This window comes from Elephas maximus, chromosome 23, assembly GCF_024166365.1.
Source record: "Elephas maximus indicus isolate mEleMax1 chromosome 23, mEleMax1 primary haplotype, whole genome shotgun sequence".
NCBI classification, from domain to species: domain Eukaryota; kingdom Metazoa; phylum Chordata; class Mammalia; order Proboscidea; family Elephantidae; genus Elephas; species Elephas maximus.
Window position 1 is genome coordinate 37,390,840 of NC_064841.1, and position 6,000 is coordinate 37,396,839.

Genomic DNA, 6,000 nt, shown 5'->3' on the forward strand with positions numbered 1-6,000 from the left:
TTGTCAAATATTTTATCTACATCTATTGATATGATCATATGATTTTTCTTCCTTAGCCTGTTGAGAAACACTGGTGGCGTAGTGGTTAAGTGCTATGGCTGCTAACCAAAGGGTTGGCAGTTCGAATCTGCCAGACACTCCTTGGAAACTCTATGGGGCAGTTCTACTCTGTTCTATAGGGTCGCTATGAGTACCGACTCGACGGCACCAGGTTTTTTTTTTTTTTGGTTTTTTTAGCCTGTTGATATGAGAAATTACATTAAATGATTTTCGAATGTTGAAGCAGCCTTCCATGCCTGGGATAAATCCCACTTGGCTGTGATTTATAATTATTTTTATACATTGTTCAATTCTATTTGCCAATATTTTATTAGAGATTTTTGCATGTAGATTTATGAGAAAAAAAAAATCTGTATTTTTCTTTCCTAGTAAGGTATTAGGGTAATGCCTGGCTTCATAGAATAAGTTGGGAAGTGATTCCTCCTCCTCTATTTTTGAAGAGTATGAGAAGGATTGGAGGTAATTTTTATTTAAAGCTTCGGTAGAATTCACCAAAGCATCTGGGCTAGGTAATTTCTCTTTTGGAAGATTATTTATTAATGTTGATTCAATTTCTTAATAGATAGAGGCCTATTCAGATTATCTATTTCTCCTTGGGTGAATTTTGGTAGGTTGTAGCTTTCAAGAAACTGGTTCATTTCATCTAAGTTGTCAACTTGAGGGCATACAGTTTATAGTATTCTTTTGTTATACTTTCAATGTCCACAGAGTCAGTTGTGATGGCCCCTCTTTTTTTTTTAATAATTGGCAACAATAAGTATTACTCGAGAACTCATTAATTTAAATTATAGTTCCCCTATAATGAGCTCCATTTTTAATAAAATGGCAATTTACATTGGAAAATGGATGTAAACTTACATGCTGTTTTTTCTTTATTTTTGCTCAGAAGGCAACCTTAAAGCTTTTGACAATGGAAATTACATAATTTGAGAATCTTCTTTTAGATCTATTATAAACAAAAAGTCGTTAGCATCACAGCCACATTACAGGCCTGGATTTAAGCTAATAGTGACATATCAATGGAAAGACATAAATACTATTCTAAGCAAGTTCTTAAATATTTTCAAGGAATATTCTGGAGGCAGAAATTGAACTTCCCTAACCTCACCCCTCCTCCTACCCAGTGTACTGGGGTTAAGAAGTAGTTCTTTTATGAAAGGCCTCATTTTAGAATAACCATAGTCTAGAGTTAAACTGCATTGTAGTTTCAGTACTATTATAACATTTAGTTCAGTACCCCCCTGAGGCCTTTAGCCACAGTGTAATGTTTGTTGAAGTCATGGAGACAGAGACTGGCTGAGTCACTGAGAAGACAAAGGGAAAGATCAAAGAGGGGAAGGAAACACAAGGCTCAAGGTGAAAAGAAAAAGGCAAGAATGTGCCTCTTCTTTTTGGCTTCCCTCAAGTCTTTTGATTATCTTTCTAAATAATAGTTTATGTGTGCTTAATTTCATATCTGAGCTCCTTTTTGTTTGATTTTAGTTGACAGCACCAGTGATAAACTCTCCCTGATCAGTACCCACGCAGTCAAAAACAAATCTGTTTCAAATCTTGTGAATCCATTTTCTTCTATCCACTTTCCCTTCCAGGGACCTTAGTTTTGGCCCTCTGTTTTTCTCTGGATTATGGCAGCTTCCCCCTGTTGTCTCTGCCTGCAGTCTCACCTCCTGCCAACTGATTTTCCATCCTCCATACCTCAATCCAATATACTCCCTAAACAATCTCTGCAGTACAATGTTGTTTCTCTGGTACAAATTTCATGGTGGCTTCTCATTGCCCTTGGCTAAAATTCCAAACAATTCAACATGGTTTAAAATCCCTCCAGGACCTGGCCCCAGTACAGCTCTCCAGCTTCCTCTAACTTGCCTTTCCTCCAACCAAACCCGTTACTGTCAAGTCGATGCTGACTCATAGCAACCCTATAGGACAGAGCAGAACTGCCCCATAGAGTTTCCATGGAGCACCTGGTGGATTTGAACTGCCAAACTTTTGGTTAGCAGCTGTATCATTTAACAACTACGCCACCAGGGTTTCCCTCCTGTCTGACTAAATTACTCACGATCCCTGAATCCATCATGTTCTGAGTCTTCACACAAGCTGTTTCCCTAATCAACATCTATTCCTCCTTAAACATTCAGTGCAAAGGCCGCCTTATCCTGTAAGCACTCCCTGACCTTTTCCCTACTCAGTCTGGTTTTGATGCTCCATTGTAAGGATGGTGCAGGACCGGGCAGTGTTTCGTTCTGTTGTGCATAGGGTAGCTATGAGTCAGAACCAACTCAACAGCACCTAACAACGACAACAACATTGCACCCCAAGTACCACACCTGTATGTCTATGAAAACACCTTCTTATATAAAAAAAATCAAACCCACAGCCATTGAGTCAATTCCCACTCAGAGAGCCCTGGTGGTGCAGTTGTTAAATTGCTTGCTGCTAACCAAAAGAACAGCTGTTTAAATCCACCAGCTGCTCTGTGGAGAAAGATGTGGCAGTCTGCATCCATGAAGATTTACAGCCTTGGAAACCATATGGGGCAGTTCTACTCTATCCTATAAGGTTGCTATGGGTCACTATGAGTCACTTTCTTATATGCACTGTAATTGTTGATTTGCTTGTCTGTTTCTCCCACTAGAGTAAAAAAAGTACAAACCCACAAATCCATTGCGGCCGAGTAGATGCTGACTCATAGCAACCCTGTAGGACAGAATAGAACTGCCCCATAAGGTTTTCAAGGAGCAGCTGATGGATTCAAACTGCCAACCTTTCGGTTAGCAGTCTAGCTCTTAAATAATGCTCCACCATGGCTCTTACTGCAGTATAGTCTCCTTGAAAGCAGAGAAATATTTTGACTTTATGTTCCTGTCACCTGTGTAAAGCAATAAAAGCTTCTCGAGTGTATGGACTATATATAAGATAAGGCAGAATAAGATAAGTGTTGTTATCCTTTGTTCTATGTTATACAGCCCTGAGTAAAAGCATAGGATCTGGGCAATAGTAAGCCTTGGGTCTGAACTCTGGCTATACTATTTACTGAAACACAAGAAGTTTTATCATTGCTCTGAGCAGGAGTTTCCTAATCTGTAAAGTGGACATATATACTTGTACTTCCATAGAGTTATTGTAATGATTAAGTCAAATGAAAGAATATAAGTGCCTAGCAAGTGGTCTGACACATAGTATGCAATCAGTAATGGTGGTTTTGATCTTCAGTTTCCTGATGACTAATGATGTTGAGCATCTTTTTCATGTACTTACTGGCCATTTTTATATCTTCTTTGGAGAAACATCTGTTCATGTCTTTTGTCCATTTTTTAATTGAGCTGTTAGTCTTTTTGTTGTTTGATTTTATGAGTGCTTTATACATTCGAGGTATTAAACCCTTATCTGATAGATGGTTTCCAAATATTTCCTCTCATTTTATTGGCAGCATCTTTACATTATCAATTATGTCCCTTAATGCAAATTTTTAATTTTTTAAATTTTGATGATGGCCATTTCATGTACCTTTTCTCTTGTTGTTTGTGCATTTGTTGTCTGTGATGGTTAAGATTGTATGTCAACTTGGCTGGGCCATGAGTCTCAGTGTTTATATGTGATCACTCCCCCGACTGAATCTGCTCTGAGTAGCCAATCAGTTAAAATGGAGTTTCCTTGAGGATGTGGCCTGCATCCAAATATAAGGAGAGGTTTTGGCTTTTTTGCTCACTCTGGATCCTGCGCTACCTCCCGTTTGACCTCTGACTCTTAGGACCTGAGCTATCAGCTTATCTGCAGATCTTGGAATTTGTTGATCTTCACAGCCTAAGAGCGAGATCCCCACTCTGCGACCTGCCAATCTAGGGTTCTCCAGCCCCTGCAGCTATGTGATTTGAGAGGCGCCTCTATTCTGATACACGGACTTAGGATGCTTCAGCCTCTACAATCAAGTGAGCTGTTTCCTCGATATAAATCTCTATGTATATTTGTATGCTTTACTGGTTTTGCTTCTCTAGAGAATCCAGCCTAAGACAGTGTCATATCTAAAAATTCCTTGTCTAAAACAAGGTCTTGAAATTTAACCTCTACATTTTCTTCTAAAAGTTTTATGCTTTTAGGTCACTGATACATTTTGGCTTAATTTATATTTATGATGTGAGGTGTGGGTCTAGCTTCATTCTTAAGCATGTGGAAATCTATTTGTCCCAGAACCATTTGCTGAAGAAGCTATTCTTTCCCTATTGAATAGCTTTGGTATTCTTACAGAAAAAATCAATTGGTCACAGATGTCTGGGTTTATTTCTGGATTCTCAATTTGATTCCGTTTGTCTATTTGTTGATCCTTACACAGGTACTATGCTTATACAAGTTATCTAGTTTGTTGTCACACCATTGTTCGTAGTATTATCTTATAATCCTTTTTGTTTCTGCACAGTCCATAGTAATGTTGCCTCTTTCTGATTTTAGTTACTCATGTCTGTTTTTTTTGGTAAGTGTAGCTAATGGTTTGTCGATTTTGTTGATCTTTAAAAAGGAAAGCAATTCTTGGTTTTGCTTATACTCCCAAATGTTTTTCTATTCTTTATTTCATTTATCTCTGCTCTCATCTTAATTATTTCCTTTCTTCTGGTTGCTTGGGCTTTGTTTGTTTTTCACTACCAGTTTCCAAAGACGTAAAGTTAGGCTTTTGATTTCAGCTCTTTCTTCTCTCTTAAGGTAGGTAGTTTATAGCTGTAAACTTCCCTCTGAGTGGTGCCTTAGTGTATCCCACAGGTTTTGTTATGATGTACTTTCATTTTCATTAGTCTCTAAGTATTTTCTGATTTCCCTTATGATTTCTTCTTTACCCATTTGTTGTTTAATAGTATGGTTTACTAATAATAATAAAAAAAAATACATAGTTTAATTTCTGGAATTTCCACTTTTCCTCCTCCTATTGATTTCTGGCTTTATTCCACTATGGTTGAAGAAAATACTTCACATGATCTTGATCTTTTTAAATTTATTGAGCTCATTTTGTGACCTAACAAATAGTCTATCCTGGAGAATTATCCCTGTGCAATAGGGAAGAATTTATATTCTGCTATAATTGAGTTCTACAAATGTGTGTTAGGAATAGTTGGATTATGGTGTCATTCAGATCCACCATTTCCTTTTTTGCAACTTTACTCAAGCATTTTTTTGATTAGTGCTACCATGGTATGTCTTTTTCTATCCCTTTACTTTAAATATCTGTGTCTTTGTTTTTAAAGTGTGTTTCATGTAGACAACCTATAAAAAAATTTTTTTCAGTGACGGTCTGATAGTCTCTGCCTTTTAATTGGTACATTTAGACCAGTCATATTTAAAGTGACTACTGATATAACAAAAAAATTTTTTTTGTTATATAGTTTAATTAATATCTACCACATTTGTTTTCTATTCATTGCCCTTGTTCTTTGTTCCTTTTTTTTTTTTTTGCCTTCTCTGGTTTTAATTAGGCATTTCATATTATTCTATTTTCTCATATTTTTAAAAATAGTTTCAGTTCTCCACTATACTCCAGAATGTGGGATTAGGCTAAACTTCAAAACATATTTTCATGATCCATCTATTGCTTTATAAGAAACAGAAGCATGAAACTTAATATTCAGGGTTATGACCTCTCCTATTGACCATTTTTCTGGTGCACCCTTTGAATGTCCACATCTACAAGGCATTAAGGTGAAGGCATTAAGGTGTTATGGTATAACTACTACAATAACCTCACAGAAATATGTTTTCTCGCGCTTTTAAAAAATTCCGGCCCTGTGATATCTTGAATTTTTAAAGATGATGGGGCTGTGAAGCATAAAAGATTAAACCCTTTCTCACCCTTCTGGTCTACTAGTTTAATTGGTATTAATACGGATTTCTTAGAATTAAGGAGATAACTGAGCAAACCTAATTACACATAAGCACAACAACTGAGTATAGCAAATA